Source organism: Nipponia nippon, unplaced genomic scaffold, assembly GCF_047370975.1.
Source record: "Nipponia nippon isolate SJK-2023a ecotype South Korea unplaced genomic scaffold, ASM4737097v1 scaffold_7, whole genome shotgun sequence".
Lineage (NCBI taxonomy): Eukaryota > Metazoa > Chordata > Aves > Pelecaniformes > Threskiornithidae > Nipponia > Nipponia nippon.
In genome coordinates this window covers 17237862-17255309 of record NW_028262391.1, presented here as the reverse complement: position 1 = coordinate 17255309, position 17448 = coordinate 17237862, and the positions used below count along the sequence as shown (strand labels likewise).

The 17448-nt window shown below is 37.5% G+C and overlaps 1 long non-coding RNA gene across 1 annotated transcript in view; it reads left to right on the top strand.

Annotated features, from left to right (window-relative positions):
* Positions 1-15590, top strand: part of LOC148050844 (uncharacterized) — a 170959-nt gene extending 155369 nt beyond the window's left edge. Inside the window, exon 3 of the long non-coding RNA XR_015700810.1 lies at positions 15090-15590. This is a non-coding gene — a long non-coding RNA (uncharacterized LOC148050844). The remainder of the gene's footprint in view (positions 1-15089) is intronic.
* Positions 15591-17448: the final 1858 nt, after the last annotated feature.

Below are 17448 nucleotides of genomic sequence, written 5' to 3'. Positions count from 1 at the left end.
AAAGATTTCTTACATTACCCCTTAGATTATTTTTTTAATATCGTATTGAGCATTTAAAGCTGAATGTGTACCTTCAAGCATTTCCATTTTATCCCCTAATTTTTCCCATTTGTAGAGCATAAGTGTCCAATTTAACATCAAATTTCTCTTCCATGGGTTTAATAGCACTTAGTTTGGTACTTATGGAAATTTCATAGGTAGAACCAATCTCTGTCCGCTTTCCCCAGCGTGGAAATTACAGGGCGTGGGAGAGAATATGGAGCTACTGAGGGAGAACTCCCTGGAGTGATCTCCCGATCTTCCTCTCCAAAGCATATTAACAATCATTTCTGAAGTGCCACAGCTATATTTGGAGGGTTGGTTTTTTTTTTTTTTTTTCTGACAAATACAAGAAAAGAAGATAAAATCTTTTGCAAAATCTCCTAAGCTAAAAGCTTTGCCCTCCAAAATCTTACTACTGGATGTGTCAGCTGTGTTTGCAATTATGAACAACTCCAGTGAAGTTAGTAAGATGCCACTATGTCCAAGTGTTCAGAGCAGTGGAGTTCAAATTACAAAATTACACTGTTGAAGAGGAACAGTCCTTTTCCACAGCTGTGAAATTATTAACTCTCAGAAAATGGCAGAATATTTATTTTTTTTTTATTATTTCCCAGCTTTTAAATTAGTACCATCACTGTTGATTAAACTCAAGGTCACATGAATTCCACAGAAAATGGTCTCAGATTCTATGGGTGCTGGTTTCTGTGGCAACATAATTCCTATCAAAAAAGCTTAATTTTAATGTGAAACTTCATAGAAAGTCAGTGATGCTTTTAGTGCCATAATCCTTGGCAGTTTGTTTTGAAATTACCTTTTATCCTTTTTCTACGGTACAGTATGGTGCAGAATTTTTTCCTTTAACAAAACATAAATGCTTGAGAGACGTTGCTAATAAAACGTTTGGGTTGATGGATTATCACCACTAGTAAAACATTGGAGGTATGCTAATCAGCTGTCATTGCCTGCAACCTTGATAATATAGTGGGGGTAGTGTTCACTGTTAGATCTTCAGTTCTTTTGAAATGAGCTGGATGTTGTTCACAAGTACAAAACCTAAAACAAACAAGCCCCTTCCCCAGCTAGCAGATATATATGTATATAGAGAGGCAGATAGATAGATATATCCTTCAAGTACTAGGTGATATTTATATTTGTTTTATTTTGAGACTATAAGGGTGATAACTAACAGTCACTGCCAAAATGGAATTGCTGTTCCTCAGGCAGTTTCTCTTTAACTTCATGGAGCAACTACAAGTAACAAGGAATGAACTCTGAGAAAAGTGAAGGTTTCTATTCACCATACTGGGGACAAGTTCTTCCCCTGCAGGTTTTGAAGGATATTTCTAAATGTGTCACTTACTGACATGAGTGAATGAAAGTAGGATCATACATATGAATTTTCCTGAAGATAATGGTAAAATTCTATAGAAGTTGGTATTTGCTCTCTACTTCTAAGCAAAGTTTGTGTGATATTGAATTCCCACTTATTTTACACAACCATAGTTTTGTTCAATCAGGAGAGTGTCCATCCCTGTCTTTGATATCTTTGAAGTCCTCTGCCATCTACCTGAACTACATCTAGTGTACTGAGCTTCCAGTCTTACTGAGCCATTCAGTTCTCCTAATACCAACTGTGTTGAGGAGGGCTATGCTGGGAAACTGTAAATAGCTTAAGTAGTTTTTTTTCCATTAACTTGTTTTCATGTATTAATGTGCAATGGGAAAGTGTGACCTGTGTTCCTAGGTGAGTGAGACTGGCAATAAAATACAAAGTAAAGGATTTATACTCTTCTCTCCCAGACAAATACTGGGCACTGTTTCATCTGAGTTGTCCCTTTGAAGGATGTGGCTAAGACTCTTCCAACCCAAATGGAACAAGCTCAGTCTAATCTCCTCTGTGGATAAGATCCATATTGCAGATCACCGTTGCAATCAGTCAGAACTGAGATTTCTTTAGTGAACGTTTGATGCTAACTGTATAATCACCCTTACACATAGCACAACTGGAAGTCTGAACTAGTTGTCTGCCTCTTCTGTCAGGAGATCAAGTATGAGGAAGCAGCTGTCAGAAATTGCTAATGAGATGCACTGATGGAGCTGTGTGAATACTTTTACCCAGCTTCTGTCTATGCAAAGCCCAATGGAAGCTGAGTTGTTATTATGCTAAATTATAGAAAAAAATATATAATTGTGTATCCAGACCTGTCAAATATAATTTAAACAGTATGAGATAGGCCCATAGATGTTTGCTGCTTCATACTGCCCCACAGTTGTGGCCATTCAGTGAAAACATGACCTCTTGCCACAAGTGCCATTACCAAGTTTCATTATGCCTTCAAAGAAGGCTCACAAGATGTGTTTTCTGCAGTTGCAGCCTGATGCTGAAGTCGCTACATGAAGAGGATGAGGTCAACAGTTTGTGATTCAAATTTGCTATTGCTTTGGTCTGCTTCACTAGATCAATGATGAAAAAGTGGCCGATTTAGCAAAATATTTAAGGCCTTGTCTAACTTCAAGCACCTAATTTAAATCAATGGGATGGTTCATGTGCCCTAGTACATAATGCAGCATTAAAGTCTATGTAAATAGGACTCAAACCAATACCCTTAAGGTCCAAGGTTTCCTAGTTTCTCTTTAGTGGTAGAAAGATTCTAGTTACTGGTATACTAAGATTCTGGGGAAAACATTCTTAAAAACCTTCTGAACAATGTTCTACAGAAGAAAACAAGCCAGAAAACTAGTAACACAATATCCCTGTATTCTGGTAAGCTGGTAGTACAGAAGCACAAGCCCTATTGATGTTTGCTGTTGATCAGACTGTTTGTAGACAGGTCTTCCTATTTTTCTCTCTCCATTTCTGTCTTACTCCTGTGAAATATTAACAGTGATCTTTGCTACACCAAAATACAGAAACAATGGTAAATTGTCATCATGGTTACAATTTTTTTTAACATGGGATTACTTGAGAATCAGATTAGTTTAAGGAACACATAATTCATTGTCTGGATGATAGTCACATTGCTGGATGCCGACAAAATTCTATTAATCTTTTTTTCTACCTAATTGGGGTTTCTATGCCCTTTTCATGAAAGAATATCCTATTCATAAATCTAGTACATCCAGGACTTATGTTGCATTGCTTTTATTATTATTGTATCACTGTTTCAGTAGTTCAGTTTTAGAACTGCAGACATAACTGTCAAGGAGATTTACAACTGACTGTTATCCCAGCATTTATAGCTCAGACTGCACTACAGTTCCTTTAAAGACTTAACACTTATCCTGTGCCTTCAGTTTAAAAATGCAGTTTGCGTCTTTCTGTCAATAAGAGCTGTTGGTACCATGAGATACTGGAATAATCTGTTGCTCACAATATCTTTTTACTTATTTTGGATATAATTCTGAGTTTCCAACAATAATGATTTACTGCTAAACTAGAAATTCATTATCAAAATGCACTTCTTTCCTGCATGCACATCTTTCCTGCCCACTCTGGCTCACAGCACTGCTGTTCCTTTCCATGTTCTACTTTGTGTCTCAGTGAAAACACACGGAGAAAAAGCATTTCAGAACCTGAGAGCAGTAAGGGAAAAGCTACCCAAGCAAACATGTTATTTCCTTTCTCCCTTTTTTAAGGGTTTCTGGAAAGAATACTGAAACCAAAACTCTGCTTTGTCAGGGTTCTTCTATCACTGTCTTCAATTTTTTACCAATATCCTGCACTTGCCTGAGTAATTTTCTCCAACTATTATTTTCTTTCTTTCTGCCTACAAATAGCCAAATTCATCCATACCCGTTTTTCTTGTCACTGTTACTAATCTGAAAAATCTGATGTTTCCCTCTACTCTGCCTATCCCCTCTCAAAAAGGAAATATCCATGTGGCTTATCCTTTGTACCTTGAAAAATATTTACTGCTCAATGTTCTCCTTGATATGTATTTCACCTGCTGTTTTTCCTGGTGCACTCTTTCTTTGATAAATCTCTCACTGAATAAGTTACCAGTTCAATGTCTCATTAGTGAATACATGTGTGTGTGGAGGCATGTGTGTGGTCAAGCTCTGTGAAGATCAAAGAAGGAAAAAAAGAGGTAAAATATTCACCTCTTTATGTTTCTGTAAATTACTATTTTTACTACTCATTTGTATGTATAGTAAATATATACATGCATATAAAATAACTTAGAATTGCAATTATAGAGGAAAAAGTAGTTGTTAAGAAAGAGAACATCATTTCTTTATGAACCGTGGAATTAATGAGGCCTGGCTTCCTATGGATTTATGTCCTTAGTGTCCTAAATCCTCTCTTCTCACTGCATTACTCCCAGTTCCTTCCCAAGTCTCCTGTGATGATCCCATGGGCAAGAAATAGCACTTTCTGCAATTACAATGCAGCTGCCAAAGAGAAGTGTGTAATGGCTGAATCCTCTCTGTCTTTCCCTCTGTTAGAGTACTAATTTGTTTCTTTCCTGTACAGCTGCTGACTTCCAACATGTGTGCACGAGCTTCAGACTTTTATGTGTCAACTTTGTCCTCAGCTGGCCAGTATTTACTGTGGGAAAGGGAAGTTAACAGGCATGTAGCATTATTAAACATGTCTTGCTCCTTAAATACCAAATTAAAAAAGAGATCAAATTAAAATATACAGTTTGTGTGGAATAAAGTAATTTTGGAGCATCAGTTACTATTCCAAAAGAGTCTTTTGCTCTTGTTATAATAATTACTGAGTTTATTTAACAAATGAAGTGCTAGTAAAAGGATGTACAACTCTAAGAATTTGAACCCACATATTTTATTAACATCTCTGAGCATCAAATACAAACCAACCACCTCACTGACTGTCCTGCATAATGGAACTATCAGAATTCACAGCTGCTAAATGTACACTTTAGGCAGGACAACACTTGCCCTCATCAATACTAGGCCAGTGAAAGCAAACAACTGGTGAGCAGGGAATAAAAAGATAGAAACAATCAGCCCTCAGCCCCTGAGGGAGAGCTATAATATATTGTCAAAAGATGATCCGAGTGCTGTTATGGCACGTCCTGACTTTCCACATTTTCCATCCCACTTAACTTTTCTGCATTCCAGAAATGGTCATTTTCTTTCTCCATCTGAGAGGAACTAAGGACTTCATCACTCCGCCTGCTTCCTTTTTCCTGGTGTTCATCTTTCCTTCTCTTCCCACCATCCCCACTGTCTGTAAGCAGAGCAGTCGTCCCTTCTTCTACCAGACCAAATAAGCCAAGTTTTTCCATATGGGAAGGTCTGAAATTAAGGTGGTCCTTCTGTGCACCTATATCAGACTAATATTTTTCTTTAATAAAATATTTGAAAAATTACAGCCTGGTATTGTTAAAGACCCACTCTTTAAATAGAATTGAAAGAGAATCAAGAATTGCATAACAATCCCTCCAAAATACGTACCCAGCACCTCAAAGGTTACAGAATGTCATCTCTCCAGTTGAATCAGTAAGTGTGATGGTTTATGTGTGCCAAGTAGCTGGATGACAGAATATAAATATTGTATAATAAAATATTGCTCTCTGAATAACAGAGGCAGACATAGTATAGAAATGGAACACTTACGGAAGCATAAAAGTTCACTAGCTGAGCATTTGCCTCTATTTGCTATTTCAAATAAATAACATTAAAGTATAAGTCTTGAGTCCATATAAAAATAGCCTTGAAATGGTAAAAGGAGTTTGCAATATTAATGGATTAGAAATAATTCATCATTCTAGCATATTTTTGAGTGCTGTGTCAATTTATTTAAACTGCTTCAGTGCCTAAGGTTCTCTAAATCATTGTAACTATTGTAACTTATTTTGATGATAGTTTTGATTAACATTAGCTGAAGGCAATGTTTTCAAGGTGTTTACTAGATTATTCATAATTAAACATAGCTATAAATATAAAAATTGAAACAGTGAAAGGGATGGGAATAGGATAAAATGCTCTGGAGAAGATCCGTAGAAGTATGGAGACAAGTACATTTGAAGGCCTAGACCCTTGTGGTATCAAAGTCACAAAACCCCTCATGAAGAAATGACCAGAAAGTTAATTTTAAATATAATTCACAAAGTTGGGAAAACCTTGATTGCAATCTTCTGAAAGTACTGTTATAAACCTGAATCTGAAGTCTGCTCAGCAAAGTAGGTGAGAGCGCAAACCTCAAGGAAGAGGGAAGACAAGTTGGTATGAGTCTGAAGGAAAAAATAAAATTATCTGCAGGGTTTTATCTGCATAAATTATACTTTTTATTGAATTAATTGAAAGAAATATACCAGTGCTGCATACTCACACACTTTGCTGGAATGAGCCATAGCTTGCAGGAGGAAAGATGTGGCACAAGTTGTAGCTTCTTAACTGATTCTTAACAATGGAAGCAGAAGACACTTGTAAATACTTGAGCTAAAACACATTATCAGGAATGTATTTCCTTTGAGAAGGCCTCATGGCAGGAGCGGTTTCAAGAAACTCCGTGAATATTTACTAAAGATTTTAACTCAGGGACAAGAAAGGAAGATGCTGAGACACTGTGGGTAGCTTATTGTATTGTATACTGTATTTAGTTGTTGATTAATGAGATTCTGGTTGAGGTTGATAACTGATTAATCTTTAATTAGTAGTAAACATGCAAGGAAGGAATTTGTGAGAGTGGAGAGTGAAAGAGGTGTGTGACCTTCAAGCAGTTCATGCAAACATGACATTTGGATCTTCATGATGGTGTCAAAATTGTATGGCTTAGGAGATATGTGATCTAGAAAACTGTAAACTGGGTGGTGAGTGGATGGAAACTAGACCAAGTAGAAGTTCCTCTGATATTTCTCCCAGGCACTCCAAAGATTCAGAGGAGTTTTGTTTCCCAGGCGGGTCACCTCTAGCCTTTGAAGAGGCCTTCCAAAATGCATTTTCCTCACCCTGGCGTTTCTGCCTGTGCTGGTCCCATCATAGTAATGATATTTTTCAGCTCTGGAATTTCAGCCTTTAGGAATTTCAGTCTTTTCCAAAGCCATGGATTCAGATTTTTGTTGCAAGCAGGAGACTGCTGCCAGAATCTGCTCTTCATTAATTACTGCCAGAGGCAGGCTCTTTTCTCAGCATCCTGCTGGATGAACAGTCTGTCAGAGACTAGCTGTCCCACTAGTTATGTTTCCTTCAGGCATTGCTGGACAGTTGGCAACACCTCCTAACACATATCTCATTGCTCTCTTCTTATCACCATTGCAGACGTAAGTTAATGATCTTGTTCATGAATATTTTGAAGGAGGGGAACTCTTGAGATATCCTCTCCTCTGCGACAGGTGGTAAAAAACAAAGGGAATTTAACAGAAATTAAAAAAAAACCCAGCACTTGTAGCTTGATCAAGGGTGTTTGATCACAAAGGAGCATTTGCTATAATAACTCGGGCTGCTTCCTGCTCTCTCTGGTTCATCTGTCCATTCCCAGTAGGCCAAATAGACTGTTGGTATTCCCAGGCAGATTGCAGACAAGCACCACCATGGTCAAGTGCATGTGATCATATGGCATATATTGCCTTGTGGTTTTTTTGGAACATAAGGTTATTATGAAGTTCCAACATCTAATACTTCTGCCTTTCACTTCCACACCTCTGTAACTAGAGTGATAATGTATTCTCAGTTCCTTACCAAGTCTGCAATATGAAATTTATTTTTTTAGGTATTGAATCTCCCTTTTCCCAACATTCTCTTTCAACTCTTCTGAGGCTCCTTTTTTTTGCAGTTTGGTATCAGCCAGTCTTCTGTATAAGCCAAATCTCCATGACCCCAATTACATCATATTTCTTTTTAACTGCTCCGTGTTGTATCTAAAAAAACCTGCTAATTTGTTCCTTCTGCTGCTTCTATTTTTGTAGGAAGAATTGACTTGCATAGGACTCGTGCTTTCTCCTCTCTTCACCATTTCTCCAACTCACTTTCTCCTTGCTGCTGGGAGAGAGATTCTGCTTGTTAGTTACTGTTTTTTAGTTTTATACTGGATTGATGTTGCCCAAGATTTAACTCTTGACAGTTTATACAGTGTTCCATAAGTAAAAACAATATTCCCTATATGTTTTTGTTTCTTTAAAAGAAAAAAAGGAAAAAAGAATCATTTTCTGAAATGTTTGACTACTGATTTCAGTTATAAAAAATCTATCTTAGCCAAGCTCCCGTGCTTATGTTTCTCCCATTATCGTTGCTTATTTTCCTCTTTGTTTTCCCTCTGTGATAATCCATTTGCCTTTTTTTCATATTATTTGAAATGGATGCTGCTAACGTTTTCTTGAAATGAAATGTGCTGTAACACAGAAAATTCTCTAAACACTGTTGCCAAGAAATTCAAAAGCACCTAACTGACTTAGAAAAGGAAGAGTCATTTCCACAACCTAGCACTATGTGAGATGTTCCCAAATGGAAGCTGGCATTCTCCTCTGCCAGTGCAGCACTGTGCAAGGATACCAGCATAGGTCTGGCAAGTCATATAGCTGCGTATTATTGGGTTTTATATCCTAAATCATGTAAGCAGTTCTGAACGTTTTTTCATATCTAATTACAAGGCAGGATATGAAATTTAAAACTGCACGGCAAATACCAAAACAATTAACAGTGCTGCAATGAGATGCATTCAACTCTCATAACAGAAATCCTTCATCAGAACCAGTCTTAGGGATGCATAACAGGCCACGTGTATGAATGTGTCTGTGGCTACTCAGTATTTACTGGCTTCTAAGCAATATCATTGACCTGCATTCCCTCTGGAAAATACTATCATTCAGATGTGTGTGTTATCCACACACCAACTCCTCCATTCATAGCGGGGGAGAAAATGCATCAGGGACAGGGATTGCTGAAAAGCTGGTGCAAAATGTGTTTTTTTTTCTGCTTGAATTGCAGTCACACAGAGGGATTCCCAAAGATGTCAAGGCCTCTCTGTACTATCTGTGTATTGCACAAATCAGTAGTGAGAGTGATCATGAAAAACTTTGTAATTTAAATAAACAGGAAAGACTAGAGAGGAAGTGGACTCGCATCCAAGCATCATATACAGGAAGAGCAACCAATAAAGCCTTGATCTCCTTCTTGCAGCATAAAGTTTTATATGCTGCTTCTGTCCTTCCTTCTTCCTCATTTCAGGGTGTTCATCTGATAAAGTGCCCACCAAGTGTCACAGGGAAGAGCTAAATCCTCAGCAGTTTCAAAAACCACAGCTATTGGTGCTCAAAGCTTATCTCAGCACTTATGCACATTGCTTTTGAGGAAGGGAACCCAGGACTGCATTCCTCCAAAAACAGACAGTCCCAAGGCTGGTTTTATATGTTTCAAAGGTGAATGGCTGCAAAGAACTACTTGTCAATGCAATACTAATTACTTTGCAGACAAATAGAAGTGCTCTGCCCAGACTGGGCATTTGAGGTCAATTCAAAGAGTTTGTTATGGGGTAGAATGCTTTGAATAGAGTAGGACAAAACCCTAGGTATCTGGAAGATATTGGAAGAAGCAAGGGGCTAGGGAGATTTCTAGGTCTTGTCACATGGCAGAGAGACTACAGAAGTGTAGTGAGTTGAATTATTGATTCCTCTCACATAGTAAGTGCCTTCTGTAACTCTGAATCTTATTAAGTGACAGAACCCTTGCAGTAAAAGTAGTTCTTGAGGATATTACTCATTATTAATAAAGGCTGATTTCTGCTTAACTGTATCCATGCCTTTGACCTCTCCCCTATTACCTGTGAGAGATTATCTTTGCTCTGGAGTTCCCACCTATAAGCTAATCTTTCCTTGCACCTGATGTTGAGGTTGGTGAACACGCTAGAATGGACATGACTTAGAACTCTGTTTACCCTCTGGGCATTGCCAGCCAGGCCTGGGCTGGTGAAGAAGGAGCTCTGGAGAATCTGAGAGCTGCAGAGACATCCACTTTCCTGTACCAAGTGTGCTCAGTCAGACCTTGCCCTGCTTGCCCACCCAAGCTCTCCTGAACCTGCTGGGTAAAGAGTCTTGTAAGACCAAGAGACAGCAAACAGGAATAGTGCAGGAAGAAGTATTTGAGATTAGAGCAGTGTCAGAGTTTCACAGATACGCGTTATAGACAATATATAAACTTTATCTCTTGGCACTTGGTAGGATACAATCCAAAGCCTGTTCTTAACCCTGTACTGTTTGAAGGGATTAGTGTGACAGAGAGGGAAAGAAAGCCTGTGAGAATAGTGATGGGTTTCTTTTTTCTCCCTGTAATCTATGACTTCTAGGGCAAGGGTCTGTACTTAACAGTTTTGCTTACGTTTAAATTGATACCGGGAATCTTCTGGACATGGGAAAAAAGTATTCAAATAAACCGAAGAAAACAGAGAAAATGTCTTAGAGTACAAGATCTGTAAAAAGGGTGAAAAACGAGCTGAAGTGGAGATTATGGGAAACCCTAGCTGGATTCTGGAGGAGACTACTGTTGTATGCTAAATTACATTCTTCAAACATTTCAGGCTACCTTTCTGGGTCCTGCAGCATTTCTTTGAATGGCTTCCATGGTGACTAGCATGGCTCCAGAGGGCTGTAGAGTGGGCAAGGTGTTGAGCATACCAAAGTGTGAGTACCTGGAAATTCCTTAGCAGAGATAGGTATCCGCTATGGTGTCACTTGTGCTGAATTTTTCTAGCAGAGGCATGGACTCTATGGGATGCAATGCATTGATATGGAGAATATCTTGCTGCTACAACTTGGCAAGTAGGCTAAGAAAATGGCTTTATTTTTTCTGAAAATATTCCTTTTCAATGGGCTCTACAGAGAGAGCAACTGTGCACTATGATGGCTATTATCTGTTCTCCCACTGCCAGTTTTTCCACTCTAGCAGGCAGTAAATATCCCTAAACTTTTATTCCGTGTACCCTTCTGTGTCCCCTGACCCTCTATGCTGCATCTAGTCAATCATCACAGGAGGTAGGGCTATTCCAGAAGTATGTTCTTCTATTGGGAACGTTTCAAGAGTGGTGGGAGATGTGTGGGAAATGAGAGAGGTCTTCAGCTGTTTCGGAGCAGATAGTCAGGCTGGCTGGAGGACTAGAAGAGTGGTGCAGAACAGGGGCACTGCAATGAAATTGTACCCACGCCCTACTCCTACTCCTCCTCTCAAGCTCTTTCCTCTAACATCCTTTATAGCAGCTATACTGTTAAAGAGTCTCCTCAAATTTGTGTCAGAACTCCTAACTCTTATTTGGTTATTTTTAATCGTGTAAGAAGCCCTCATAGCACTAGAAATGCGGTAGTTGCAGGGAGGGGAAAAAAAAAGAAAAAAAAAAGAAAAAAAAAGTTTTGAAACAAACAGAAGCAAAGGTGTTACCAAAAAGAAGCGTGATTTTAAATTTTATTGCAGTCCCAGGTGGAGCAGGTAATTTGTAAAGATTCAAATAATGCACAGACTTAACTGAAAAAAAACAATGAATTTAAGCTATTGTTTTAAAATATTGAATTGAATAACACCTTATATTTATTTTACAGCTTACGTTAAGTGACCAAAACAAATCAAACTGCACTTTAAAGACTTAAAGAATATTGCATTCTCAGCATAAAAACCAAAACAGTTTCATAGGAGAAATCAAAATGAGGGGCAAAGCCAGGAGACTGAGTCAGGTCTTTTGGATTCACGTCTTTCAGATTCATGGAATTTCTAATTTGAGGACAGATCGTATCAGGGATCAGAACACCTAAAATACCTAAAGGACTGCTGCAAAGCCTGGTTTAGAAGAAATGGGATTGTTTAAAGTAGGAGAGCATAGAAATTTTGGCAGGAAGATGATATAATGAATTAGTGGACTTAGTTTGCAAAACAAAGAACCAGAATTATTTGTTATGCTGGAAAAAAGGACAGAAAAATACAAAGAGTGTGATTTTGAATAAAATAAAAAATGCAAATAATACAGCAGAATGCTCAGAACTAAACAGCGTCATGCTTTTACACAAAGGTGCAATGCTTGCATTAAGCAAAAACATTTTCTGAAAGTCCATAGACAGTGACAAATTAGTACGCTTACACACATACTCATACATATTCTTCACAGTACAGATTGAAGCAGAAGGGAAGGTGATTGCAGAGAAAGGAGAACCAAAGGATAAGAGGATTTCTCTGCACAATTTGTTGAGGAAAGAGATGCACCTTTTGTTTGGAACATTTCATTGAACATAAATAGTCTTTCCTTGCTTTGTTTGTAAGATGTTCTCCACACACAGACCAAACGTGCAGGTCTTTCCACTTCAAACTCCTTTTTTTTCTAATGTTCAATAGTGTAAATGTTGCTGTATTAAAAATTCACATACAAATTACATACTCAGTGCTTAGTAAAACTCACACAGTTATGGACTCAGGCATAGACTTCTGACTAATACGAGTATTATCATAATACAAGAGCGGTAGGAAAGCTATACTACCATTGTGTACTAATGGTCTTGATTTATCTGCAAAAAGTTTAGTTCATTTCTGGTCCTTCAAGACACAGGAAGATAAATTAAAACTAACATTCAGGAAAAGGCTACAAGTACAAATTACTGTGAGACTAGCAAATCTTTGTTTGGTTTAGTACAATAAAAAAGAAGGGAGAGCTGAGATAGGATATATTTGGTCTTTTTAAGGGGATTTAATGTAATCACTTTATTTAAAATTAATTTAATTAAATGTAATTTAAGGTACAAGAGAAACAGTGAACAGGAGAAACACCAAGGAGGAGAAAGAAGCGTTTAAGTTAAAAGACAACACCTGACACAGGCAAAACTCTGTGTAAATTACTGATGAATAAATATATCATTCATACAGGAAATTATAGGAATTAATCAGTTTGTGACTTGTTCATTAATAGTAACAGTGTGGTTAAATCAACAAGTCCAATCTCAAGATAGACTATATAAATTGTGATTGCTCTAAATTAGACTTTAGGATGGTACTGCCTTCAGTACTAGGAAGAATTGGAATTGAAGGCATATTCAAATTCTGCATTCTTGTGCCTCCAAGTGTATTAGTTGATTAACTTGAAACATGAAGTCTGGATAGGTCAGCCCCCAAGGCAGGAGGTTTGTGTTGGCCTTGCCCCCAAAAAGTACCTTAGCTTCATTTACTATTTGTTCTTTCTCTTTCATGAATAACTGTTTTATAAACCTTTCAGTGAATTACTGTGCAAAGGATTACAGAATATTACTGTGACCATTGCTTTTTTTGAGGCTTTTCAAGCTGAAAGTTTTACTGGTTTTGTTGTTGTATAGGTAGAGCTAGAAAAATATTTGTATTCTTGGTAGTTGCCTTGTTCAGGGCTGAGGTTCTTCTGAAGGATCAGTCTCGTGCTGCAGGGAGACAGAGTCTGCTTCAATGTCTTCCCTTGCATTCAAAATGAGATTCTGACATCCCAGAAAATATTGTTATATGTATGCAGTTTCATGTGATTCATGAAAGTACCATTGAGGATTAATTTTGTATTATTTTGAAGATATTTTTCCTTGCTGGAAAAGAGGTGTTCTATTTATATGTATGTAAAATAGAAACCCAATATGCCTTTTGAAAACTAATAATGAAAAATGTCAGAGGAAATTTTTAAAACTACAGCTTACTTTTACAATCAGGTAAAATAGCATATGTTTGGATCTGGATATTATTCTCTGTGAAGGATGGAAACAACAATTTATTTCTTTCTAGATCTACCTTTTCATTATGTGATTTTACAGGCTGTAATACAAAGGATATGAATTGGTAATTCCTTATTGTTTGATAATAAGAATTAATATAAATAAAATTATTAAATAATGTATGAAAATTCAACAATAACAAAAATTCTTTGAATAATCTTTCTTGAAAGAGAAAGATTTAAACTTTCTTCATGAATCTGGGCACGTGCTGTTGATTTATAACTCCTGCAGGAGAAACAATCAGCTCGACCAATATTGCACCATTGGCAAGCTATTTAATGGAACTTTCTTTCCAGCCCACATTATGACAGGTCTCATACTCCTAAGCAAAACCCTATTATTATCAATTCATTATTAGTTTTCATTGAAGGCGTAGGTCAGGTCACAAACCTTTTTTCAAAGACCCTGTGACTATTGCTTTCTCTTCCAGAGATAAATAAGGAAATGATGGATGAAACTTACTTACTACAGTTAAATTATCAGTAGAAAAGTCATCAGCTAGTCCAGCAGGGTAAAGAAATTTCGTAAATTCAATAAACCACCAGCAGTATAATGTGTACATATACATGTGAGAGGCAGTAAAAACAGAGATCAGCCAAGCTGATTAGAAAGACAGAAACACATTAAAATGCATGGCTGGTAAACTCTGAAGGAGGCTGTTTGATGTGGATAAGCTTCACACTGTGCATCTATGCTGATAGCAAAAATAGCTGGAAATTTTGTCAGGACAACCTTGTAGATGGTTCAAGTGGCTGGTACGGAAGTCAGAAGAGAGAAGCCAAATACCTTTCAGTTTATTTCTACCAGGCCTTAGTGGCTTTCTTCTCTGTTAGTAATAATGAGCAAGGGCTTGTCCAAACTATGTTAAAGACACTGTGAAAGAAATACCTTTATTTAATATGGAATGTTTCTCAGCCAGTTTCTGATACTTCTGAATACGATGTGCAAGTAATTCCTTATTTGTCTATCAGTTCCATTGATTTTATTAGGACTATTTGCAGAGGCCTCAGTACAACAAATATTTAAGACTATATTTGAAGTTAAACACCTGCTGAATGCTTTGCTGGATCTAGCCCAGCACAAGGTACTAGTCTGTTTCATGACAGACTCTGACTCTCGCTGCTGCTTTGCTATGTTAGCAACAACTTTAGTCTGTGGCAAGCAAAAGAAACCTTATCTGTTACGCTGAGTGCAAAAGTCAAGAAAGATTTGGTCTTTCTTAGGACTTCAGTACACTTTGTCTGGTTCGTTCCTGAATACAAGCCTGATAATTTCCTTTACATCCACAATAACTTGCAACCATTTTTAGATATACTAAATGCTTATATATGTACAGTTTTTTTCCCTCCTTACAGTCAACTAATGTGTTTCTCCCTTCTGTCTCAGTTCACTATTTTAGGAACACTGCAGGAGGGAGGAAGCCCACGACAGAGACAAAGAACATTTTATAAAGAGAGGAAACATGAATTTTTCTGTGACATTTTTGTCTCAAGCATTTGTCATGTTGTATCTGTCTGCTGCACTGCTAATTGGTATTCTGTTTCTGTTCTGAAGTAATGCTGATTCAGTACTGCTTGTACATGACTTTTTAGACTTTCTGTGGATTTAATACAATAATATATTACTCGTGAAAGTCGTCCTCATTGATGTTACCAAAGCAATGCATCTAGATCCCACCACAAACTGAAAGCCTATTCTGCAAACATGTCTTTGTTTGTTCAAACACACAGCACTGATACATAAGACCTATCTGTAAAGCATCACTGATGTGCAGTGGAACTAAGTAATATTGTATATAACAAGAAACAACACTACTCCAACTTATATCTTATACATCCTTGTTCAGGGAATGGCACCTTTCAGGAGAGTGTACCCATTTGTATAACTTACAATGCAGTTGTGAATTAAACACGGAACCAATATTTGCTGAAATAATTAAATAAGTAAATTGGACTCCTCTTCTTCTTTGCTATGAATTGATATGCAGTTCTCTATGCCGTTCATTTTCTCCTGTGCTATCCTTAGCTGAAGGTACCTAACGTTTTAAAGAAGACTGAATACAGTTGTTTTTCACAGTCTTATCTAGGATCAAGCCCTTCACGTGCTAACTCTGGGCCTGGCACAGGGGGAAGGCACCCAGTAGCTCCAGCAATCTCCTGCTGGAGGCTGAGCTATCCAGCACAGGAGAGACAAAAGCCAGCTTCAGCCTGTGCTCCTGACAGACAGTTGTTTACAGGAACTTGGCTTCCCGGCTGTACTCTCTTTTCTGTTGGGAGGACAAATGGGGTTTCTGTTTCAATTAGAGGCTAAATGACAAAACCTAATAACAAATATGCTTCTGAATGTAAGGACATGCTGTATCTACTTAGGTTTAACGGCTAGTTAACATTAAATGGATCCGTTTGGCTAGGGCCAAGGGAGACCCATTTTTGCCTAGGGGCAACACTGAACTGTCCGTGGGAAGCCACACTCCCTCTTAGTCCAAAAGTATTCATTAGAAATGAACGGGAAGATTCCTTCTCTTCCTTAGTCCACCTTATAAAGTAGCATGTTTTATGATTAAAATAATTTCTTTTAAAAATAACTCATTAAAAATTATGGTATGAAATAGCGTAAATCATTGAGCATGTTAAAAATAAGGAAATATTTGGGTGCAGACTAAAAGAGAAGCCTTACCACAGGAGAATTGTTTGCTTGCAATTCCGTTTTGCCACCTGTGGAGGCTTGGAAGGGAGTCCAGCATTTGTACAGTACAACTCATCTGGTACTTGAAGCACAAAAGACTCTTTGTTTTGTCGCTTTCTGGACACATGTTTCTGGCTTGAAGCCAAAGAGGCATCTTGAGATTTGTGTCTGATGATCAGTAGATAAGGTATCATTCGTTGGCCGTATCGTATTATCTGTGCTTTAAAATGTCATTTCTCCAGAGTAATACAACAAACATTTGTATGTGTTTTCATCTTTTGTTCCCTCCAAAACACAGATATTTTATTATGGAAATTTAGATTTATTTTATGTACATTTACACATTCTTTAACATAAAATAAAAACAAGGTATAAATATTGAAAGTTATTACCAAAAGCATGTTCATTAATGAGATCCTTCCAAGGACTCTGTTTTGATTTACAAAATCAATTCTTAGACAGTACACAAAGACAATTTTCAAATGTAAATGTAAAAGTGCGTTTTAGTAAGTATAAAAGAACAGAAAAAAATTTTGAAGAAAATAAGTAGAAAGGTTGGAAGAGGATTGGAATTTGAGGAAAAAGAAATGCAAAAATGAACTCATTTTTGTTCCAGTGCTGCTGGCAGTCTACTTTTTGAGCACTCTACGGAGTATTTTTACAGTTTTTACTACCAAACTTTTGCATGAAAAAATAGAGGACAATGAATTCCCACACAGTGCTCAACAGCAAAGAACACGACATAGCTCTTTTGTGGACTTCAAACAACTGATGCTGTTGAAGCACACAGTTCAGAGAGCTCCTTTACTGCTTGATTGATGCAAGCTCTTTCAATCTGTACAAACATGGGAAGAATTTTGTGTGTACAGAGTTTCAGACATGAAAGCTGCTGATGAAATGTTAGCAATCAGTCTGAGGCCTCTTTGAAAATGTGATCCTGAAGAATTTTATACATGGAAAAGTACAAAGATTCTGATTATCGTCCTAGCAATCAACATGTTAGAAACTGGGAAGGGATGTGACAGAGCAAGGGTGAGTGTAGTGAATAGACCCTCTTAAC